At 39.1% G+C, this 13641-nt stretch overlaps 1 long non-coding RNA gene and 1 other non-coding gene across 2 annotated transcripts in view; both read right to left on the bottom strand.

The window, feature by feature from the left end:
• Positions 1-4922, bottom strand: part of LOC108385887 (uncharacterized) — a 41570-nt gene extending 36648 nt beyond the window's left edge. The window contains exon 1 of the long non-coding RNA XR_012121761.1: positions 4830-4922. This is a non-coding gene — a long non-coding RNA (uncharacterized lncRNA). The remainder of the gene's footprint in view (positions 1-4829) is intronic.
• On the bottom strand, positions 3864-3970 carry LOC118972186 (U6 spliceosomal RNA). Its single transcript, XR_005061031.2, has one exon. It is a non-coding gene; the product is annotated as a U6 spliceosomal RNA (small nuclear RNA).
• Positions 4923-13641: the final 8719 nt, after the last annotated feature.

The raw sequence follows: 13641 nt of genomic DNA on the forward strand, positions 1-13641 counted from the left end.
CCCTGGCTTATTTTACTGAGCATAATGTCCTCCAGCTCCATCCATGTTGCTGCAAATGGTAGGATTTGTTTCTTTCTTATGGCTGAATAGTATTCCATTGTGTATATGTACCACCTCTTCTTTAGCCATTCATCTACTGATGGACACTTAGGTTGCTTCCATTTCTCAGCTATTGTAAAAAGTGCTGTGATAAACATAGGGGTGCTTATGTCCTTTTGAATCTGAGAACTTGTATTCTTTGAGTAGATTCCAAGGAGAGGGATTCCCAGGTCAAACGGTATTTCTATTTTTAATCTTTTGAGGAACCTCCATACTGCTTTCCACAATGGCTGAACTAGCTTACATTCCCACCAGCAATGTAGGAGGGTTCCCCTTTCTCTGCATCCTCGCCAGCATTTGTTCTTCTTAGTCTTTTCGATGCTAGCCATCCTTACCGATGTGAGGTGATATCTCATTGGGGTTTTATTTTGCATTTCCCTGATGATTAATGATGTGGAGCATCTTTTCATGTGTCTGTTGACCATCTGAATTTCTTCTTTGGAGAATTGTCTCTTCATAACCTCTGCCCATTTGTTAATCAGGTTATTTGCTTTTTGGGTGTTGAGGCTCATGAGGTCTTTATATACTTTGGATGTTAACCCCTTGTCGGATATGTCATTTACAAATACATTCTCCCATACTGTAGGATGCCTTTTTGTTCTGTTAATGGTGTCTTTTGCCATACAGAAGATTTTTAGTTTGATGTAAGTGCCGTGTGTTCATTTTTGCTGTTGTTTCCCTTACTTGAGAAGATGAGCTCAGGAAGAAATTGCTCATGTTTATATTCAGGAGATTTTTGCCTGTGTTGTCTTCTAAGAGTTTTATGGTTTCATGACTTACATTCAGGTCTTTGATCCATTTCAAGTTTACTTTTCTGTACAGAGATAGACAATAATCCAGTTTCATTCTCTTGCATATAGCTGTCCAGTTTTGCCAAAACCAGTTGTTGAAGAAACTGTCATTTCCCCATTATATGTCCATAGCTCCTTTATCATATATTAATTGACCATATATAGTTGGGTTTATATCTGGGCTCTCAACTCTGTTCCATTGGTCTATTGTTCTGTTCTTGTGCCAGTACCACATTGTCTTGATTACTGTGGCTTTGTAGTAGAGCTTGAAATTGGGGAGCATAATCCCCACAGCTTTATTCTTCCTTCTCAGGATTGCTTTGGCTATTCAGGGTCTTTTGTGGTTCCATATGAATTTTAGAATGATTTGCTCTAGTTCATTGAAGAATGCTGTTGATATTTTGATAGGAATTGCACTGAATCTGTAGACTGCTTTAGGCAGGATGGCCATTTTGACAATATTAATTCTTCCTATCCATGAGCACTGGATGTTTTTCCATTTATTGGTATCTTCTTTAATTTCTCTCTTGAGTGTCATGTAATTTTCAAAGTATAGGTCTTTCACTTCCTTGGATAGGTTTATTCCTAGGTGTTTTATTCTTTTTGATGCAATTGTGAATGGAATTGTTTTTCTGATTTCTCTTTTTGCTAGTTCATCACTAGTGTATGGGAGTGCAACAGATTTCTGTGTATTCATTTTGTATTCTGAAACTTTGCTGAATTCAGATATTAGATCTACTAGTTTTTTATGTTTTAGGGTTTTTTATGTACAATATCATGTCATCTGCAAACAGGGACAGTTTAACTTCTTCTTTACCAATCTGGATGCCCTTTATTTCTCTGTGTTGTCTAATTGCTGTGGCAAGGACCTCCAGATCTATGTCGAATAAAAGTGGGGAGAGTGGGCATCCTTGTCTTGTTCCTGATCTTAAAGAAAGGCTTTCAGCTTCTCACTGTTAAGTATGATGTTGGCTGTGGGTTTGTCGTAAACGGCCTTTATTATGTTGTGGTACTTGCCCTCTATACTCATTTTGTTGAGAGTTTTTATCATGAACGAATGTGGAATTTTGTCAAATGTTTTTTTGGCATCTATGGAGACAATATGTGGTTTTTGGCCTTCTTTTTTTTGAGGTAGTGGATGATGTTGATGGATTTTCTAATATCGTACCTTCCTTGCATCCCTGGAATAAATCTTACTTGATCATGGTGGATGATATTTTTGATATATTTTTTAATTTGGTTTGCTAATATTTTGTTGAATATTTTTACATCTGTGTTTATCAGGAATATTGGTCTGTAATTTTCTTTTTTGGTGGGATCTTTGCCTGGTTTTGGTATTAGAGTGATGCTAAACTCATAGAATTCATTTGGAAGTATTCCCTCTTCTACTTTTTGGAAAACTTTAAGGAGGATGGGTATTAGTTATTCATTAATGTTTGGTAAAATTCATTGGTGAAACCATGTGGTCCAGGAGTTTTGTTCTTAGGTAGTTTTATGATTACCAGTTCAATTTAGTTGCTGGCAATTGGTCTGTTCAGATTTTCTGTTTCTTTCTGGATCAACCTTGGAAGGTTGTATTTTTCTAGAAAGTTGTCCATTTCTTCTAGTTTATCCAGTTTTTAGCATATACTTTTTCATTGTATTCTCTAATAGTTCTTTGTATTTCTGTGGTGTCCATAGTGATTTTTCCTTTCTCAGTTCTGATTCTGTTTATCTGTATAGACTCTCTTTTTTCCTTGATAAGTCTAGCAAGGGGTTTATCAATTTTGTTTATCTTCTCCAAGAACCAGCTCCTGCTTTCACTGATTCTTTCTATTGTTTTATTCTTCTCAATTTTATTTATTTCTGCTCTAATCTTTATTACGTACCTCCCTCTACTGACTTTGGGCCTCCTTTGCTCTTCTTTTTCTAGTTTTGTTAATTGTGAGTTTAGAGTGTTCATATGGGATTGTTCTTCTTTCCTGATGTAAGCCTGTATTGCAATATACTTTCCTCTTAGCACGGTCTTTGCTGTGTCCCTCAGACTTTGTGGTGTTGAATTATTGTTGTTATTTGTCTCCATATATTGCTTGATCTCTGTTTTTATTTGGTCATTGATCCATTGGTTATTTAGGAGCATGTTGTGAAGCCTCCATGTGTTTGTGGGATTTTTTGTTTTCTTTGCATAATTTATTTCTAGTTTCATACCTTTGTGGTTTGAGAAACTGGTTGGTACAATTTCAATCTTTTTAAATTTACCAGGGCTCTTTTTGTGGCCTAGTATATGATCTATTATTGAAAATGTTCCATGTGTACTTGAGAAGAATGTGTATTCTGCTGCTTTTGGGTGTAGAGTTCTGTAGATGTCTGTTAGGTTCATCTGTTCTAATATGTTGTTCAATGCCTCTGTCTCCTTACTTATTTTCTGTCTGATTGATCTGTCCTTCAGAGTGAGTGGAGTGTTGAAGTCTCCTTGAATGAATGCATTGCATTCTATTTCCCCTTTTAATTCAGTTAGTATTTGTTTCACATATGTAGGTGCTCTTGTGTTGGGTGCATAAATATTTATAATGGTTATATCTTCTTGTTAAATTGACCCCTTTATCATTATGTAATGTCCTTCTTTATCTCTTGTGACTTCTTTGTTTTGAAGTCTATTTTGTCTGATACAAGTACTGCAACTCCTGCTTTTTTCTCCCTACTAGTTGCATGAAATATCTTATTGCATTCCTTCACTTTTAGTCTGTGTATGTCTTTGGGTTTAAAGTGTGACTCTTGTAGGCAGCATATAGATGGGACTTGTTTTTTTATCCATTCAGTGACTACATCTTTTGAGTGGTGCATTCAGACCGTTTACATTTAGGGTGATTATCAATAGGTATGTACTTATTACCATTGCAGTTTTTAGATTTGTGGTTACCAAAGGTTCAAGGGTAACTTCCTTACTATCTAAGAGTCTAACTTAAGTCACTTAATATGCTATTACAAACACAAAAAAATATGGAATGCTTCATGAATTTGCATATCATCCTTGCACAGGGGCCATGCTAATATTCTTTGTATTGTTCCAATTTTAGTATATGTGCTGCTGATGCAAGCATGATGCTATAACATTTTGCAGGATGATTAATAGCTGTAATTATAAATTCTTGTACCACATCATGAATCTTGTGCCCCTTATAAAAGAAATCTTACCACTACTTATTTTGAAATGACATTTTAAAATCATGATTAAAATTACATATTTTTCTATGTTCTATCTTAAGACAGTGCCCTAAAAATCAACTTAGCTGTGAATTTTGGGAAAATCCTAGCCACAGGTCATAATGTTCCTGCGTGCCAAGGTAATGTGGCTGGGAAACGCTGAATATGTTTCAGACATATAGGATAAAACTCTCACCAGGGCACAGAATTGACTGTACAAGAAAGAGGAAGCTACCGATTAAGAAAGACCATTTTCTTGTTTATTAAAATAGAGTTTGTTCTCTATTAGAGTTTATATTAAAAATGTAAGCCAAATCATGTCATTCCTCTTTCAGGACCCTATGTGGCTCTCCATTTCACTTGAAGTAGAACTTAGGCCCTACACCCCTTCCACAGCATGCCTACCTCTGCCCTCTCGTCACTGCCTTACCTACCCCTCTGCCCTTTTCATTCGCTCTGCTCTAACCACTCTGGCCTCTAGGCTATTCCTGGAATAAGCTAAGCAAACTCTTACTTCCGATCTGGCCTTTGCATTATCTGATGTCTGCCTAGGGTTTTCCCCTGCACGTCCATGAGGGCAACAATCACTCGCTTTTTCTGCTCTAACACTTGCTCAAATATCCTCTCAGTGAGGCCTACCTAATGCCTTTATTTAAAATTGCAGCCTTCCCCCTATTCTCCCACATTCTGATACCCCTTATCTGACTCAACTTCTTCCTCCATAGTAATTATCACCTAACATCTACAATTACTTACCTCTGATGTTTATTGTCAGTATCCTTGTGAGAATATAAGCTCAGTAGGCCTGGGATCTTTGTTTTGTTCACCAATGTGTATCCCAAAGACCCAGAACAGCACCTGGAAAATAGCAGACATTCAAACAATATTTGTGGAATAAATTACACACATTTTGAAAGGAAAATACAGATGGAGAGTGAAGTGCTATGGATGGCATTTGACTGGGTGTCTAGAAGAAGTATATGATCTAATTTGGTCTTATGCCACTTCTTTGATAATAGAGATCATATTGCTTATTCATTGATTGGATAAGTCTTTATTAGTCATGGGCTATGCATCAGCACTATGCTAGACCCTAGGAATGTAAGAAAGGAAATATAATCTCTATCTTCAGTGGGTGAATCTGTAGACAAGCACATAGGAGGGCATCCAGCCCTGTCTTGCTGGTGAGTGTTCAGGAAAGACTGGGTGTGACACTGAGACCTGGAGCAGGCAGAGGCCAGAGGAAGGCCTGAGCGGGAGGGATTCCAGAGGAAGCCACTGGGAGAGCATGCAGGAGGCATTCCAGATGAAAGAGTTAGCATGTTTAGTGGTCTGGCATGATGTGGCCCTGCTTACCCTAAATTCTATGCTGGGGAACGTGGATGTAATGTTAAAGTTGTAGGGGGCCACAAAAACATTGCAATAGAGCATAACAGCCACATTTACATCTTACAAAAATCACTGTGACCTCTATTCTCAAGGTGTGTTAAGCAAACATTTAATTTGATAATACTTTAATCAGTACATTTAATAATACTATAATCAAAATGCTCTTCCTTTGTGTTTGGGGAAAATTAGAATGGTATGTCTAGGAAAAGTTTTTTTTTTAACTATATTGATAAACTATGTTTTAAGCATAAGAACAGAGGTATTAATGGAGTGTCATTTTTCCAAAGCCAATCTCAATATTTAAATGTTGGAAAAGATACGAAAATCTTTTTAATGTTACAGAATCATTTCTTTTTCTTTTCAAAATTTTGTTTTCTACCTTACTAAATTGAATCATTTAAAGGAGTTCGATTGTCTTTAGTTCTTAAGATTAAAAACTCAAAAAAGTGGTCCAAAAAGCTGACTGAGAAGGAAAAAGAAATATTTACACCTCAGTGTCTACAGATTTTGTTGCTGCTTCAGAAGCCTGAAAGAAGTAAGTTGGGTATATATCGTGAAAGCATATTTGATATATGTGAATAGAATTTACAAAGAGGCGAAGCTGTTCTTTACAAATTCATGGCCTTTTGGGCCAAGGAAGGATAATCCTCGGGCCACTGGTGTCATGTCCTGTCAAGGGTGTAGCCGAGGTGTGAAGAAGTTACCCGCCCCCCGCTACACCCTCCGGATGTCCAGTGGTGTGATGAGTACCCTGGCTCTGGCCTCAATAAAAAACTCTTTGGGCAGAATATCCTGCTATGCCCTTATACTGCCTTTCTGATGTTACCTGATATTTTGTCACCTCTGGGGTTTCATATCAGAGAGATGGGGATTGCAGGGAGATGAAAGGCATTTCTGTAAGAGTTTTTGTTTGTTGCGGTTAGATTTTTTATATTCTTAATTGAATCTATGTGTTCAAAGATTGTCTAATTCAAAACAGTGCTATTGACTCTGCAAGAGAGGGATCTTTCCCTGTACCTTCCACAGAACTACCTTTGAGAAAGGCTATAAATAACTTCATTATTTGAGCGCTCTTATTGTATTTCTCGAGTGCTTTCCAATGCCACCAAGTAAGTAATTCTCCCATTCTCAGCAGACACTCGCTGCGTGTCCTACAAATGTAACTCAGTCCTGACACTATTGACCTGGAGATCTCCAGCACCCCCTGCACCCTTCACAGAGGTTGGTGAGCAGGGCTGAAAGTTCTAGCATGCTAATCACTTGTCTTCTGGTGACCAGCTGCTTTCTGAGACTCCCTAGGAGCCCGACCTCAGCCACTTCAGTAGCACGCACTCATGCGTGCTCCACAGGGGCCCCTCGTGAACAACAAAGGACACTCCAATCTCTCAGGAAATTCCAAGGATTTTAGGAGCTCTACCAGAAACGAGGAGGAACAAAAAGCAAATATATTACTTATTGTATTATTCTCTATTTTGTATAGCAATGATTAAGATCATGGACTCTAGAGCTAGGGTACCTGGGTCCAAACCAGACACTGCAACTAATTAGATCGGCAACCTCAGGCCAGCTGCTTAACCTCTTTTTGTTTACCTTTCCCCATCTGTAAAACGGAGATAACAGTGATGGTGCTCAGGACATGCTACCCCAAAATGTAGAACCTTGGTATATTAAGCATCTTAAGCTGAAGGAATATTTTAAAAAGGCAGAAGTAGGAAGGTCACTCTGACCTTTCCCTCCTTGCCACTCTTCCCTGAAACAAATCTTAAGACACACATGTGACAGGTGCCCTCCCAGGACCAGGAGGAAGAAAGATGCTCTCACACCAGAGGTGGGAGTCTGGAGCCAAGAAATCTGTACATACAAACCTCGTTAAACTCACGCTTATCTTCCCAGTGACTCCTTTACTGCTTACTGCCCAAAGCTCAAACCTCTTGGTCTTGTCAATTTGTCACCAATTTATTGTTTCTTTGTTTAAAAGATATAAAAGTTTCCCTCTCTGGTCACTCCATTCTCTCAGGAAGTGTATGTAAAGACTAAAATTTGTATCCTTTTCTCGTTAGTCTGTCTTTCTCAGTTAAAATTTCTGACCCAGCCAGGCCAGGGGCCCTAAGAAGGTCAAGGAAAACTTTCTCCTCCTATACACAGTATCCACCTCATAGCCCTGTGTTTATGCTTGTGCATATGCATAAGCCCTGGTGGCAATGCCCATACAGGATGAGAGCTTTGTTAAGATTGGCTATTATCATTTACCCAGTTTTACATTGCCTCACAGTGCTTTGAAGAAAAGTCAGCAATAAAAATTCCCTGAAATAGGTGGATAACAACTCTAGAATTAATAATCACTTTGGAAAATCGATCACATCCCATTTTAACATATTTGACGGCATATATAATGAACAGTGATCACACCCATGTCTAAACACACCCTGACAGATCAACAGTTAACAAAAACTGTAAGATGGACAATATAGTGTCCATTTTGCTTTGTTTCAAAATTTTTCCTACAAAAATAGCAGACTTTTCTGGTGTGTGTGTGTGTGTGTGTGTGGTCTCCTTTTCATCAGTTACCTTGTTTCAAGTTCAGAAGAAGCATGCTGCATTTGAATAATATAGGCCCAAGAGTTGTAACATCTTAACCCACATTAAGGTGTTAGGACTGTTAAAAATAAACTGAGGCATATTACACATTATCAGTTTATTTGAGCAAAAAATTAGTTTGAACCAGGCTGTGCCAAATGGGAGGTGGTAGGAGTGTTCTACCAGCAGGGGCTGGGGAGAAAGATTTTTATAGAGAGGAGGAAAAACAAAGAATTGTTTGGTTGGCTATAGCTTAAGCATTTGCTTTATGTGGCAAAGCCTATTTGGTTGTTTGATTTCTTAACCTTGAGGGATATACAGGCTAAGCTTTTGATTTACTTATATATGTAAGCTGTTAAGGCATGAGAGCCACCTCAGTTCAATGGCCTCCTTGTTTAATTGGTTTAACAAAACAAATGTAGCCATCGATGATGCTGCTGAATTAACAGAGTGGAACTCAGACCCAAAAACATACCCCACAGCCACAAGGACCTAAACATGCTGCCCAAAAGGCCTTATTTCAGATGTATTGATAAGAGCCAGCAGAGCTACCATAAGAGCAAAATCAAATCCTTTACCCCTTTGTCTGATTTAACTTGAAATGTTGAATTTTCCTTTATTCAGATATTAAGGTTCCACATGTTTGGAACTCAACAGTAAGGATTAGCTTTGATAAACCAGGAATTGCTGGTCATGTCCAGAAAGAAAATGTGAGAAATAAATACATTTATTTTGGCTTCTATCTTTTTAAAGATCATACAAACACCCTCATGACTGGAAGCAGGCTTCTTCATTTCAGACTTTAATGCTGAAAGTACAAAAGTTTAATCTGATGGTATTTCTACCTAATTCATTCATCAAATATTTAAGAACTATTATCTCTCAGGCACTGTTCTAGGTGCTGAAAAAGAGCAGTGGAGAAAAGAGTGCCCAAATCCCTGCACATACAGTGTGAAGTGTATGCACTGTGGATGGAGGCAGGCAGAAAACAAGTGAGCAAAACACTCAATATGACAAAAATAGTGGGTCAGGGAAGGCCTCTCCCAAAATGCCAGCTTTCTAGGGAAAAGCATTCCGGGCAAAGGACCCAAGAGACACCCAAGTTGTGAAGCGGGGCATGTGTGGTGTGTTTGAGGAACAGCAATAGGGCCACAGTGGCTGGAATGCAGTGATTAAGGCCGGGGAAACGGGACGCAGGTCTACAGACATAAGGACATGTGGCGAGAGCATGCAGGTCATATTGGAGATTTTGGCTGCTCTAAGGACTTCGGCTTTTACTCTGGCCAATGGGAAATATGAGTTTTGAGAAGTGATACAATCTTACCTTTAAAAGAGATCAGTGTGACTTGTGTAGAGAACAGATTAAGGGGGCAAAGGAGACCAGGTAAGAGGTGACTTCTGTAATTCAGGTGAGGGGTAAGGGTGCTTTTGATTATGCTGATAATAGTGGCTGTAGTGAGAAGTGGATGGATTCTGGACTTTTTTCAAAATACAGGCAACAGGACTTGCAGATGGTTGGGATATGGGGTGTAAGAGCAAAAGAGAAATCAAGAATGACTCTAGGGTTTTTAGCCTGAGCAACTGAAAGGCTGGAATTGCTATTTGCTGAAATAGGGAACACATCAAGATAAACACATTTGGAAAGATGGAATCAAACATGCAATATTTGACATATTACACTGAGATAACTGTTTATTAGATATCTAAGCAGCGATGTTGGAAGAGCAGTTTGTTTTAGGTTTGTTCTGGGTCCTGAATCTATTCCTTAGAGCTAAATGTTTCTATAGTACTGAGACACATTTGAATTCTACCGGATATAAAACATGTTTATGAACTTCTGTAGGAAGTTCAGAACCTCAAAACTGCTTTCAGAGAAAGTAAATTGCTAACAGTAAGAATATAACATGTGTGTTTACAATGAATAGAGTCCCAAAATAGAGCTAACTCTGTCTACAGCTGCTCCACCAGGTCACCAAAAGGGCAAAACAAAAAATTGCAATTGGGTCTCAAATGTGCAGTGGTTTTTAGGGTCTTTACATGCTTTGGTACTAAATATAAATTGGTTTGACTTTCAAGCACAAGGGAAAACAGTGTTTCTTGTGCCAGATATGTGTTTTTGCACAAAATTAGTTTGGAAGACCTCAGCATGAATTCCCAAATTGCAATTGACCTCTGTCAGGCATGGCAGTAGGCCAAGCAATGGGGCATAAGGAATGAGAAGGAAGAAGTGTAGGGATGAATTTGGAGCAACAGGGAATGGCAGTGAGGAAACTTCAGAAAATACAAAACTCAAGTGAAGATTAAAAATCTAAATACCTGCTGGAGAAAGGCAGGCTCCTGTCAGTGAGTAAAACCAGCCTTGCATAATAACAGGAAGTGGTAGAGACTGTGGTGATCAGCAGCGCACAGGTTTCCTCTGAAAGGGAGTGGGGTCCTTTGATGCCATGCAAGACTGGGAGCACAGTCTTGCCAGATCTTGCCTTATTTCCTGAAAAGCCAGAGATTTTGATGTTTATATGAACTCTCCTGATTTTTAAATGTTGGCATTGAGTTCACATTTTCAAAATGCACTGGGTAAGCCAAATAAAATATATCTGCAAGCTGCTTTTGGTCTTTAGGCCCCCCTTTGCAACTTCTAACATTTTCATTTATGTACAAATAGGTTTAATTATTAACTAAATTGAGCCATCAAATTCCAACATAGGACAATTATTTCTCCTACACAAGAGAAACCCTACTTGCTTTGTATATGACCTGAAGTTCCCATTTCAATATGAAGTCCTAATTTCAAATATGAAAGAGTAAAAACAAAATAATAATAAGTAATAATCATAAGAAGAACAAAAAGAATCCCTTTCCTTTTCAGGGTTTTCAGAAATGAAAGTTACTGACTTTTGTTACTATAAATCTTCTCAAATTAAAGTTAAGGCTACATTCAACCAAGTATGATGTTAAATATGGCAGAGTCATGCTCTGCTCCTTCCAAAATAGGTTGACATTTCACAAGATTCTCCTGGAATATTTTTTTAAGGATGTTCAACTTCAGAAATTATATGGGCTGATGGGAAAGGACTGTTTCAGATGATAAACAAGTGGAGGGGGACTTCTTCTTTATGATTAAGGCTAATCTTCACAGTCTTTCCTAGTAATTCATTTTCTCCATCATTCTATACTGAAATCAGCAAGCAAGAATACTGGATGATTAAATAGACTTGAGGGAACATTTAAACTCAATTTGTTCGATCCTTGCTCGGTGCCATGATTTGAGAGGGCTCTGGGAAGAGTTTTGTCTTCCAGGGACCTTTCCTAAGAGACTCTTGACTTATGGGGGCTTCATTCCTACTCTTTATACCTGTACAGGTAGATCTGGGGGCCAGGAGAAGGTCATCGTCATCTTATTTGCTTTTTTTTTCTTTGCTAAGTAATTGAGAGAGCAGATCTCCCCAGAATTAGGATAATGTCTTAAAACTCTTATCAGCTAACACCCTAGGTGGGAGAGTGACTTTTTTTTTCTTCTCATCATGAGCAGGAGCTGAGAAAGCAAGATGGTGAAGGAATGGAGGAGATCCAGAGTCTGCAAGGATGGCGACCTGGAAGTGTGAGGGCATCAGGCAGTTCTGCATATGCCAAGCTCCGATTCCCAGGAGAGTGAACGGGCAGATTAGTCTGAAATCACGTTTCATATGGTCCCACCAGTGGTAAGTCAAAATGTCCTCAGGTTTTTTTTTTGTTTTTTTTTTTTAGGGGATGAAAATAAAATCATCTCCTGCTTGACAGGAAAATAGAAAGTGACTTAGATTTTAGATAGAGGAATGATTGTTTTGTTCAACTTCACTCACACCCTCATTTTATGAATAGTCCCAATCCTTTCAGGGAAACTTTCAATGACTAGGAAGAAGATGAGTGGAGGCTCTGGAGGAAAGAGAGAGAAAACAGAAGAGCTTGTCTCCAGCGGAAGCTCAAGAATGTATCGTGGTCACTTACCGTAAATGCAGCAGATCTTTCTTTGCAAATTTTGGGGAGATTTGCTGACATAGGCTTAGAAGGGGTAAGCTGAAGTCAGAAGTTTCTGTTGAAAATGTGGCCCTTTGCACAAATAAGGAAGTTCTCAGTCTGCTATGGGCTCTGGGGCAGGTGCCAGCTAGCCATGTGTCAGCCCAGTGATTTATTTGGCACTTCGCAAGACCTTGTAGGATTTCAGGATATTAGTGTTTCCTCTTGCCTTACTCTTCACAAATGGTCCTTTTAGACACGCTTTGCTATCAGTTAGGGCCATGTGAAACTCCTTTTGTTAAAAAAGGCGTGGCAGGGAGGGCTGCCTTTCTCTTTCCCATTGCCTTGTCAAGTTAGAGAATTTTTTTCCTCCAAGAGGGTCATTGTATTATTTTATTTTTTAAAATAACTATCGGTTATGGATATTTAGTCATCGAATGGGATCTGTGCTTTCAACCCACAACAGCTTTAGATAAAGTTGCTTTCATCAAAAGGTTATGTTGGTTTTTCATTTCTTGAGGAGGAAAAACTTACCAAATACGATATTATAGATACTTTTTGGTTTGTTACAAAGATCTGAAAGAGACAGTGACGTTTTGGTGTTGGGTAATCTTTCTCTACCAAGTTAGATTAGTAGTCAACATTCCCATTTACAAATATGATGGTACTTGACTGAATCAGATCAGAAATGTGTAATTCTATCCCAGCTCACATACGTGATAGAGCATTTGTTTGCATAAATTCCCTGGGTCTTGTTTCTTTTTCCTCCAGATGCTGTCTTAATAGCTCAGAAATTAGAGGAAGCAATTCTGTTCAGTAGAGATAGGCACATAAGGGAAAGCAAAATAAGGGCCAAGCTCGGAAACAGCACCATGGAAACAGACAAACAGCACATGAGGAAGAGACCCTGGGTTCTGCTTGAGCTGAGTGTGCTGATGGCTGGACTTCCATGGAGGCAATTCCTCTTCCCTTCCACTTGCCAGCCATTAAGAGGAGTGCAGAAGTACCACCACAGAAGCTGAAGGTGCCACTGAAGATCAGGTGGAACTATGTGGGCATTCTCCACACCCTCAGCAATACACCATCTGTTCTGGGTGAGTAGGAATGAGCTTTGGCCTCAGATTTCCCTGAATCCAAATTCGTTCACTGTTCATTACTAACCAGTCACTTAACCAGTCGGAGCCTCTGTTTACTTATCTCTAAAATGAGAGTAACACACCCGCCTCTTTGGGTTGTGTGAGGATTCTAGAGATAGTTCAGGCAAAACAGCACACAGAATGACATAGCTCAAGGATGAAGCAATGGAGGAATTCCTTTCTCTAAAGTGTGTATTACATGAAATGTTTGGCAGCTTCCTCACTCACTGTGGATCAAGCAAAGAGGAAAGCCTAAGAGGACATTGGGATGAGAGGAGGAGAGAGAAGGGAAGAGAGACAGCTGGACTGGTACCATCCAGGAAGGGGGAGAACACACGTGGCACTAAATGGAGAGGGCCAAAGAAGCAGAGAGAGCACTTGGTAAGGTGGGCCCCAGGCATAACCACATGTGTTGTAAGAAAATTGTTTGATCTTAGCATCCTAGTCCTACTTCTACATTCTGTTTTCCCACC

The sequence above is a fragment of the Manis javanica genome, chromosome 10 (assembly GCF_040802235.1).
Source record: "Manis javanica isolate MJ-LG chromosome 10, MJ_LKY, whole genome shotgun sequence".
Classification (NCBI taxonomy): Eukaryota; Metazoa; Chordata; class Mammalia; order Pholidota; family Manidae; genus Manis; species Manis javanica.